The 10,203-nt window shown below is 41.5% G+C and overlaps 1 non-coding gene across 1 annotated transcript; it reads left to right on the top strand.

Moving 5' to 3' along the window:
* Positions 1-9,887: 9,887 nt before the first annotated feature.
* Positions 9,888-9,960, top strand: LOC123461909. Its single transcript, XR_006637955.1, has one exon. It is a non-coding gene; the product is annotated as a small nucleolar RNA SNORD28 (small nucleolar RNA).
* The last annotated feature ends 243 nt before the right edge of the window (positions 9,961-10,203 follow it).

The following is a 10,203-nucleotide window of genomic DNA, read 5'->3' as shown; positions in this document are numbered from 1 at the left end:
CAAAGAAATGAAAAAGAAAAGAAAAAAGTTCCATCCAGAAATTTCCCATTTTTATACTACATGTTATTTTACATATATTATAGTTTGAGGCCAACTAGGGTGTAATGTATGTGCTTTGGAGTCCTGCTTCTACTGTACAGTTTATATTCTCTATCATCTCATTTGCCCCTGAAGACAGCCAAACATGTAAAATTGATGCTGTTGCTAGCCTCAGCTCACTGTAAGGAAACCCATGCAAAGAGAGCATAAGTCACCAACCAGAAAATTGCAGAGTTTAGATCTCGATGGCTTACTGCCTATGGCACTTTGCCCTCAAACTGGCTTGTTGGTCATCTAAGCACTCTGTCCCTTTGTAGTGTCCATCATTCATGGAAGAAGTGGAGGTGTAGAAAGGATAACAGACACACCCAACATGACAGTGTTACAGTCACAATAAAGCCTTCATTTCCCCACTTTGTTTTCTTTTTTTAATTGACAATTTCCATAATTACAGACAATAAGACAATAAACCATGGTAATCCCCCCCCCCCCCCGCCCACTCTCCTTTTTGTAACTCCACTCTCCATTATAACCCTTCCTTCTCTCAATCAGTCTCTCTTTTTTTGTTGTTTTTGTTTTTGTTTTCTGTTTTTCAAGGTATGGTCTTAGTCTAGCTCATGCTGACCTGGATTTCACTATTTAGTCTCAGGGTGGCCTCGAACTCATGGTGATCCTTCTACCTCTGCCTTCCAAGTGTTGGAATTAAAGCATGTGCTACCACACCTAACTTACAGTCTCTCTCTCCTTTAAATAGTTTTGTTTTTATTTATTTATTTATTTGAGAGAGAGTGAGAGAGAGAGAGAGAGATAGAAAGAGAATGGGTGTACCAGGGCCTCCAGCCACTGCATACAAACTCTAGATGCATGTACCCCCCTGTGCATCTGGCTTATGTGGGTCCTGGGGAATTGAACCAAGGACTTTTGGCTTTTCCCACTAAGCCATCTATCCAGCCCACAGTCTCTTTTTTATTTATATGTCATTATCTTTTCCTCTTATTATGATGGCCTTCTGTATGTAGTATCTGCAAGGTCATGGATATCCAGACCATTTTGCATCTGGAGGAGCACATTGTAAGGAGTTCTACCCTTCCTTTGGCTCTTACATTCTTTCTGCCTCCTCTTTTGCAATGGACCCTGAGCCTTGAAAGGTGTGATAGAGACACTGCACTGCTGAGCACTCCTGTCACTTCTCAGCACTGTAGTGCCTTCTGAGTCATCCTGCAGGTCACCACCATCTGGAAAGAGAAGCTTCTCTAATCAAAAGTGAGAGTATCGGGAGGCAGAGGTAGGAGGATCGCCATGAGTTCGAGGCCACCCTGAGACTACATAGTGAATTCCAGGTCAGCCTGAGCCAGAGTGAGACCCTACCTCGAAAAAAAAAGTGAGAGCAGCATTAATGTATGGGTATGGACACTAAGACAAGTGCTTACTGGGCAGTTTGGTGAGCATTGTATATACATTTAGGCAGACACCAGCAGATGTTACACACCTAGAGCTCATAACTACCCCTTCATAGGTTTTCAGTATCAAGCATGTATTTCCTCCCATAGAGTGGCCCTTGAGTCCAATTAGAGGGTGATTGGTATCCCTCCCGCACCCCTGATAACATTATCTTCACTGGTGATTTTTCTCTCTCCCATAGAAGTACATGCAGTGTAGCTTTCTCTAGATTTCTGTCAGCTGGTGTACACAGGGGAGGTTTTCAGCTCAGTTGCAGCAGAATTTTTCAGTGATCTTGTAGTCCAAGAATGTGGAGTCTTCAGTCGTAAGGTTTTATTATCTATTCCTGTTGGGAAACCAAGAGCCTTGATATCCCTTGCTTCTCTGCTGTAACTTATACACCTTCACTTTTTGATAAAGAGTGTATTTTGCTATGTTTCTTGTGTGTGTGTGTGTGTGTGTGTGTGTGTGTGTGTGTGTGTGTGTGTTTGTGTGTGTGTATGTTTATTTCCCTCCCTAGGCTGCTTTGGTGTAATGAGTATGCTGCCATCTTACCCAGAAGTCCCACTTCCAGTTTTTTTCTTTTTTTTCCTCAATTTTTATCAACACTTTCCATGATTATAGAGAATATCCCATGGTAGTACCCTCCCTCCCCCCACTTTCCCCATTGAAATTCCATTCTCCATCATATCCCCTCCCCATCTCAATTAGTCTCTCTTTTTTCTTAAATTTTTTGAATTTTTTATTAACAACTTCCATGATTATAAATGTAATTCCAAATGAATTTTTTTGTTGTCACCTTTTTAAATTTTTATCTCAATTTTTATTAACATTTTCCATGATTATAGAGAATATCCCATGGTAATGCCCTCCCTCCCCCCACTTTCCCCTTTGAAATTCCATTCTCCATCATATCCCCTCCCCATCTCAATCAGTCTCTCTTTTATTTTGATGTCATGATCTTTTCCTCCTCTTATGATGGTCTTGTGTAGGTAGTATCAGGCACTATGAGGTCATGGATATCCAGGCCATTTTATGTCTGGAGGGAGCATGTTGTAAGGAGTCCTACCCTTCCTTTGGCTCTTACATTCTTTCTGCCACCTCTTCCACATTAGACCCTGAGCCTTGGAAGGTGTGATCGAGATGTTACTCAGTACTCCAGCCACTTCTTTCCAGCACTATGATACTTTCTGAGTCGTCCCAAGGTCACTGCCATCTAAAAACAGAAGATTCTCTACCCAAAGTGAGAGTAGCATTAATATAAGGTTATAAATATTATTAAGAGAAGTGCTTACTGGGCAGTTTGATAAGCATACTATATACATTTATCCAGACATCAGCAGATGTTACACCCCTAGGGCTCATGACTACCCCTGTTTTAAATTTTCAGTATCAGGGATGTATTCCCTCCCATGGAGCGGGCCTCCAGTCCAGTTAGACGGCAGTTGGTTTCCACCATGATAGACATGCCACTATTGCATCTGTTGGCTCATTTGGGCTGGCTGGCCAATTATGAGGCTTGCAGCGTCCACTGTTGAGTATCTTCATTGGTGGTATCTCTTTCTCCCATTGAACTACATGCAGAATGGCTTCTTCCAGCTTTCTGTCAGCTGGTCTACATGGAGGAGGTTATCAGCTCGGTTCCAGCAGGATTTCTCAGTGGTTTTGCAGCCCAAGTAAGTGGAGTCTTCAGCAATAGGATCTTATCATCGATTCCTGGTGGGAAACCAAGGGCCTCAGCAATGGCTTATAATGTTTTGGGGGCATCAGGGACCTCCCTGGTCAACAACTCACTGGAAGGTATCCCATCCCTGGCACTGAAATTTTTCTAGCAATGATCTACGGCTCCTGAGTGTTCCATTGTCCAAAACCGGAGGATTCCATATGATTTATTTATATCCTCTTAGATTTTGCCACTTCCAGTTTTTAAAAGTTCTTTTTCTTTTCTTCCTGTGCGTGTATGGGGGAGGGGGGATCAAGCCTAGGACCTTTCATGTGGTAGACAAGTACTTTAACACTAGTTACACTTCTAGCTCCTATTTTTTGTTTTTTACTCTTTGTAGTTTGTTGTTGGGGGGGGGTGCAGGAGGGGTGGGGTGGGCAACTTTCTACTTTTAACAGTAGACCCCACTGTTAAAAGGTCTTTGCAAATAAAATTATCTTTACCAAACTTCCATTAACGTGAATTTGTTATACTTCATTGTGGGTCTGTGCCATGTCTGTCTGTTCTTCAACAGGTCTGGGCCCACCTCCCACCCTCTTCCTTCCCCATGTAGTAGCAAGCCTTCAGGAAAGGGCAAAGAGAACTCACATGGACTGCTCTGCTTCCTGCCCTCCTTCCTCCTGCCCTGGACCATGAAGTTGGCAAGTACTGGCTTCCTGCTGGCTCAGGATTAGAGCAGCAAGAGGGCAGTGAAGCCTGGAAGAGCTAGTAGCCCCTTGGGGCCCTGGGCCCTGGGAGGAAAGGGTGGGTCAGATTGCTAGCTGTGTGTGGCTTGGAATGCAGATAGTAAGAGAGGCATGCTTCCTCCTGTAGGAGGTGAGACCACCCACTATACCCACAGCTGCCTAAGAGAAATCACTGATTCTAGGACTAGAGAAGGGAAAGTACAAGATAAGCAGAGATGGTTTTGTAATGTGCAAAGTAAGGAAGTTCTCAGGGGCAAAAGGAGTGGGGGTTATTACAATATGTCAAAGGAACACATGAGCCAACCAGGAAGAACTGCCAGTGCCAGAGCTTGGGACAAGCTGAACATAAGACCAAGCCACAGGAATACTGGAATTTTTTTGAGGTAGGATCTGACTCTACCCCAGACTCACCTTGAATTCACTATGTAGTCTCAGGGTAGCCTAGAACTCACAACGATCCTCCTCCCTCTGCCTCCTGAGTGCTGGAATTAAAGGCCTGAGCCACCATACCCAGCACCCATTTTTATTTAGGTAGGGTCTAACTGTAGCCCAGACTGACCTGGAATTCACTATGTTGTCTCTGCTCCCCCTCCTTTTTTTTTTTTTTTTCTTGGTTTTTTGAGGTAGGGTCTCACTCTAGCTCAGGCTGACCTAGAACTCACTATGTAGTCTCAGGGCCACCCTGATCTCAAAGCAATCCTCCAATCTCTGCCTCCCAAGTGCTGGGATTAAAGGCGTGCACCACCACACCTGTTCCCCCTTTTTTCTTTTTTGACATAGGGTCTCACTCTACCCTAGCCTGGCCTGGAATTCACTAGGTAGTCTTAGCCTGGCCTTGAACTCATGGCGATCCTACTACATTGGCCTCCCCACTGTTGAGGTTAAGGTGTGCACCACCACACCCAGCTCTCTCTCCCTCTCTCTCTCTCTCTTTCTCTCTCTCTCTCTCCTTAACATTTTAATTTATTTATGATAGAGAATGAGAGTATGAGCACGTTCTCCCACTGCTGCAGATGAACTCCAGGTGCATGCCATGCTTTGTAAGTGGCATGGTACTTGGGTACTGGGGAATCAAACCCAGACCGGCAGGCATTGCAAACAAGTGCCTTTAAACAATGTGCTATCTCCCTAGCCCCATTGCAATATCTTGTTTCAAACAAACAAACAAAAAACAGCAAAATACTACTCATATACTAAAAAGTGAAGGTATATAAGAAATTGTCAACCACAGCAGAGAGGTAGGAGAAACTCAGAACATCTAGAGACCACAGAAATAGGCAGAAGTGGCTCCAGCAGTGGCACCAAGTCCCCAAGGCCATAGCTGTCAGGCTCTGTCTGAGCTGCAGGAAAAGCTAGGTGGGGGGATTTATCACGCACACCAGCCTCCTCCCAAACTCAAGAATGTGAAGGGAAGAGCCAGGCGTGGTGGTGCATGCCTTTAATCCCAGCACTCGGGAGGCAGAGGTAGGAGGATCGCCATTAGTTCGAGGCCACCCTGAGACTACATAATGAATTCCAGGAGAGCCTGAGCTAGAGTGAAACCCTACCTCAAAAAATCAATAAAAAAAAAAAAAAAAGAATGTGAAGGTAAGACAGCAGGGACCAGTGGAGTGTCTTAGAGGAGGAGGATCATGAGGACTAGCAGGAGAACTTTAACCACCACCCACAGCCTCCCCTCTCCCCACCGCCAGCACAAGTGCCAGCAAGCACCAGAGACCTGGGGAAGGGAGCTCAGCTACACAGCACCCAGCATCGGCGATCAGAGCAGCAGCCCACTGACCCAGTCAGCCTACCTGAGCCCAAGTACAGCAGAGAGGGACCCAAGAGTGCATGCAAAATAACTGAGACCAAAGCCATCCCAAAAGGTAACTGGGCTTACACCAGGTCAGTACCCACCAAAAAAGCCTGCTATACAGGCTTGTGTCAGAAGTGCTAATTGCACCTTCTATGTCAGGGTAAATTATGTATTAAATCTGATGGATGGTCAAACTGGCCATTCTTAAATAACATATACTTAGGTCTTGTCATTTGTCTTGATCTATAGTGCCTTTGTCTCCTCTTCTGTCATCTGTTGGGGAAGGGTCTCACTTGGTCACAAGCTGACCTTGGAATGTCCTGCAGACCAGAAATCTCAGCCTCCTAGTTCACAGGATTAAAGGTGTGGGGCAACACACATTCTTAGGGATTTTGACTTTGTTAGAGGTTCTGTTTGTTGTAATACCTACTCTTGCATAAATACTCTGTGCTGGTTTTCATTTAATGTGTATATTTTTCAGTTAAATTTTAGAATTTGCCTGTATTTTGTTCCACCCAGCCTACTAGAATACTCACATAGTGTTGGGCCCTGAAAGGCCTAGGCATGAGGCCTAGTGGAACTTCCTGAGCCTAGCTAAAGTTTGACAACCTGTCTCTGGCCAGCTATGACTCAGCAGGATGCCTAAGGGCTTCTGGCCTGCTACTTCCTCGTGGTAATTGTAATTACCATTTCAATAGTTAAAGTTTACTATTGGCCCTTACCTCTTCTCCCACCCTAAAATCCCCGCCTTCGTCCCCAACATGATATAAGCAACTGCTCAGAGTAATAAAGCGAGTTGTTCCTGCATTGCAAAGACTCCCGACTCAGTGTGGTTTTTCTCCAGTGGCCAGGAGAGGTTTCTGAGTCGTCCGACGCTCATCATCCCCTCAACCCCTAGGGAGGAACCAGCAGGCCTGGTCCTTCCCTCGGCACTACCTGTGCGGGAAGGAGCCCCGCAACATAGCATGTAACCCCAGCACCTAGAGTCACATTCGTGGTTACTCTGAGAGTCTAAGAGCCACACCTAGCATCTTAAGCTCCTACCCTGAAGGTATATACTGTTAGATTGATTGATACATCTAAAATCAGACAAAGATGGAACAACAAAAGAACAGTATAGACCTAACAGATATATACAGGACATTTCATCCAAATGCTGCAGAATATACATTCTTTTCAGTAGATGACCATATATTAGGACACAAAGCAATTCTTAACAAATAAGGGAAAATTTAAATAATTTGTTGCACTCTGTCCGATCACAATGGGATCAAACTACAAATCAATAGCAAGAACAGCTATAGCATATGCAAAATCATAGAAACTAAACAATACAGTACTAAATGATGAATGGGTCAATGAAAAATGAAGAAGGACATAAAAAACAATCCATAGAATCAAATGATAATGAGAACACAACATACCAGAACCTTTGGGACACAATGAAAACAGGCCTAAGAGGGAAATTTATATCTTTAAATGCCTATATTAAGAAATTAGAGCCGGGCATGGTAGTATACACCTTTAATCAAGCACTTGGGAGACAGAGGTAGGAGGATCATCATGAGTTCAAGGCCACTCTGAGAATAGAGAGTGAATTCCAGTTCAGCCTGGGCTAGAGTGAGACCCTACCTCGAAAAAATAAAAAAAAATAAATTAGAAAGGTTGCATTTGAACAAATTAATGCTTCACCTTAAGGCCTTGAAAAAAGAAGAATTGAGGCAAACCAAAAATCATTAGATGGGAAGAAATAATAAAGATTAGGGCAGAAATTAATGACATAGAAACAAACAAACAAACAAATCCAAAGAATCAATTAAACAAAGAGTTGGTTCTTTGAAAAGAACAAGATTGATAAACCCTTAGCAAATCTGACCAAAAGGAAAAAACACCAGTTAATAAAATTAGAGAAGAAAAAAGCACTATAGGGCTGGAGAGATGGCTTAGCAGTTAAGCGCTTGCCTGTGAAGCCTAAGGACCCCGGTTCGAGGCTCGGTTCCCCAGGTCCCATGTTAGCCAGATGCACAAGGGGGCGCACGCGTCTGGAGTTCGTTTGCAGAGGCTGGAAGCCCTGGCGCGCCCATTCTCTCTCTCTCCCTCTATCTGTCTTTCTTTCTGTGTCTGTCGCTCTCAAATAAATAAATAAAAATTAAAAAAGTAAAAGAAAAAAGCACTATAACAACAGATACCAGAGAAATTAAAAAAATTAGGAATATACTATAAGAACATATACTCCACTAAGTTTGAAAAATGTGAAAGGAATGAATGATTTCCTTGATTTACATGACATACCAAAATTAAATCAAGATGAGATTAGCCACTTAAGTAGACCTATAACAAGCATGGAGATCCAAGCAGTTATAAAAAAAAACAAAAACAAAAAACTCTCAACGAAGAAAAGGCCAGGCCCAGATGGATCAGATGGATTCACTGTTGAATTTTACCAGACCTTCATGGAAGAACTAACACCAATGTTTCTCAAACTTGTCCATAAAATAGAAAAGGAAGGAATGCTACCAAACCCCTTTTATGAGCATCACCCTGATACTAAAACCAGAAAAAGATAGGACAAAAATGAAAATTACAGACCAATTCTCCTCATAAACAAAATTCTCAATAAAATACTAGCAAACAATACAAGAATATATCAAAAAGAACACACACACACACACATATGTACAGGCTTTATTCCAGAGATGCAGGGATGGTTCAATATATGTAAATCAATAAGTGTAATACGTTATATAAATGGATTGAGAGACAAAAATCACATGATCATCTCATTAGATGCAGAAAAATCATTTCACAAAATCCAACATCCCTTCATGATGAAAGTCCTACAAAAACTAGGAATAGATGGAACATGTTTCAACATAATAAAGGATATTTATGACAAACCTATGGATAACCTAATATTAAATGGAGAAAAAACTTGAAGCTTTTCCACTAAACTCAGTAACAAGACAAGGGTGTCCACTGTCTTTACTTTTATTTAATATAGTACTGTAACTCTTAGCCATAGCAATAAAGCAAGAGACACACATAAAGGGATACAAATTGGAAAGGAAGAGATCAAGTTATTATTTGCAGATAATACAATTCTATATAAAAAGGACCCTATAGACTACCAGCAAACCGTTAGAGCTGATAAACAATTATAGCCATGTAGCAGGATACAAAAAAACACACAGAAATCACTAGTCTTTCTATATGCTAACAACAAACATTCAGAGGATGAAATCAAAGAATCACTCCCAGTCACAATTGCATCAAAAAAGTAAAATTAAGTACCTTGGAATAAACCTAATCAAGGAAGTGAAGGAGCTCTACAATGAAAACTTTAAAACACTCAAGCGAGAAATTGCAGAAGACACTATGAAATGGAAAGACATCCCTTGTTCTTGGATTGGAAGAACCAATATTATGAAAATGGATGGCAAGCTTACCAAAAGCAATCTACACATTTAATGCAATCCCCTTCAAAATTCCAATGGCATTCTTCATGGAAATATAAAAAACAATCCAAAAATTAATTTGGTTGCAAAAAAAAAAAAAAAACCTTGACTATCTACAATAATATTGAGCAACAAAAATAAGGCTGGTGGTATCACCATACCTGATTTTAACCTATATTGCAGAGCCATAGTAACCAAGACAGCTTGATACTGGCACAAAAGCAGACATGTAGAAGATCAATGGAATAGAATAGAGGACCCAGATATAAGTCCAGGTAGCTATATCCACCTGATCTTTGACAAAAATGTCAAAAATACTCACTGGAGAAAGGACAGCCTCTTCAGCAAATGGTGCTGGGAAAACTGAATATGTATGTGTAGAAGGATGAAAATATATTCTTATCTCTCCCCATGTACAAAAATTAAGTCCAAATGCATCAAAGACCTTAATATCGGACTTGAAACTGCTAGAGGAAAAAGTAGGGGAAACCCTTCAACAAAGACTTCCTGAATATAAACCCAATTGCTCAGTAAATAAAACCAAAGATCAACTACTGGAACCTCATAAAATAACAAAGCTTTTGTACAGCAAAGGACATTGTGAATACAGCAAAGAGGCAACCTACAGAATGGGAGGAAATCTTTTTGCCAGCTATACATGTGATAGAGGATTAATATCCCAAATATACAAAGAACTCAAAAAACTAAATAATAAGAAATCAAACAACCTAATTGAAAAATGGGCTATGGTCAGATGATTTGAATCTGTACTCTGATACTCTGAGACATAACACTTAATAGCATGGTAGAGTTCTGATGGCAGTTGTTGGTAATGAGTATGTTACTATTTGGTGATACTTGAAAATAAATATTTGTTGGCTTTCCCAGGGGGAAAAAATGGGCTATGTAATTAAATAGAGAGTTCTCAAATGAATAAATGCAAAAGGCATATAAACATCTAAGAAAATCTTCTACATCCCTAGCCATCAGGAAAATGCAGATTAAAACTACATTGAGATTCCATTTCACTCTTGTCAATATGGCTACCATCAAGAGAACAAATGA

The sequence above is a fragment of the Jaculus jaculus genome, chromosome 6 (genome assembly GCF_020740685.1).
Source record: "Jaculus jaculus isolate mJacJac1 chromosome 6, mJacJac1.mat.Y.cur, whole genome shotgun sequence".
Classification (NCBI taxonomy): domain Eukaryota; kingdom Metazoa; phylum Chordata; class Mammalia; order Rodentia; family Dipodidae; genus Jaculus; species Jaculus jaculus.
Note: the sequence above shows the minus strand (reverse complement) of the source record. Positions and strands in the feature narration are given on the sequence as shown.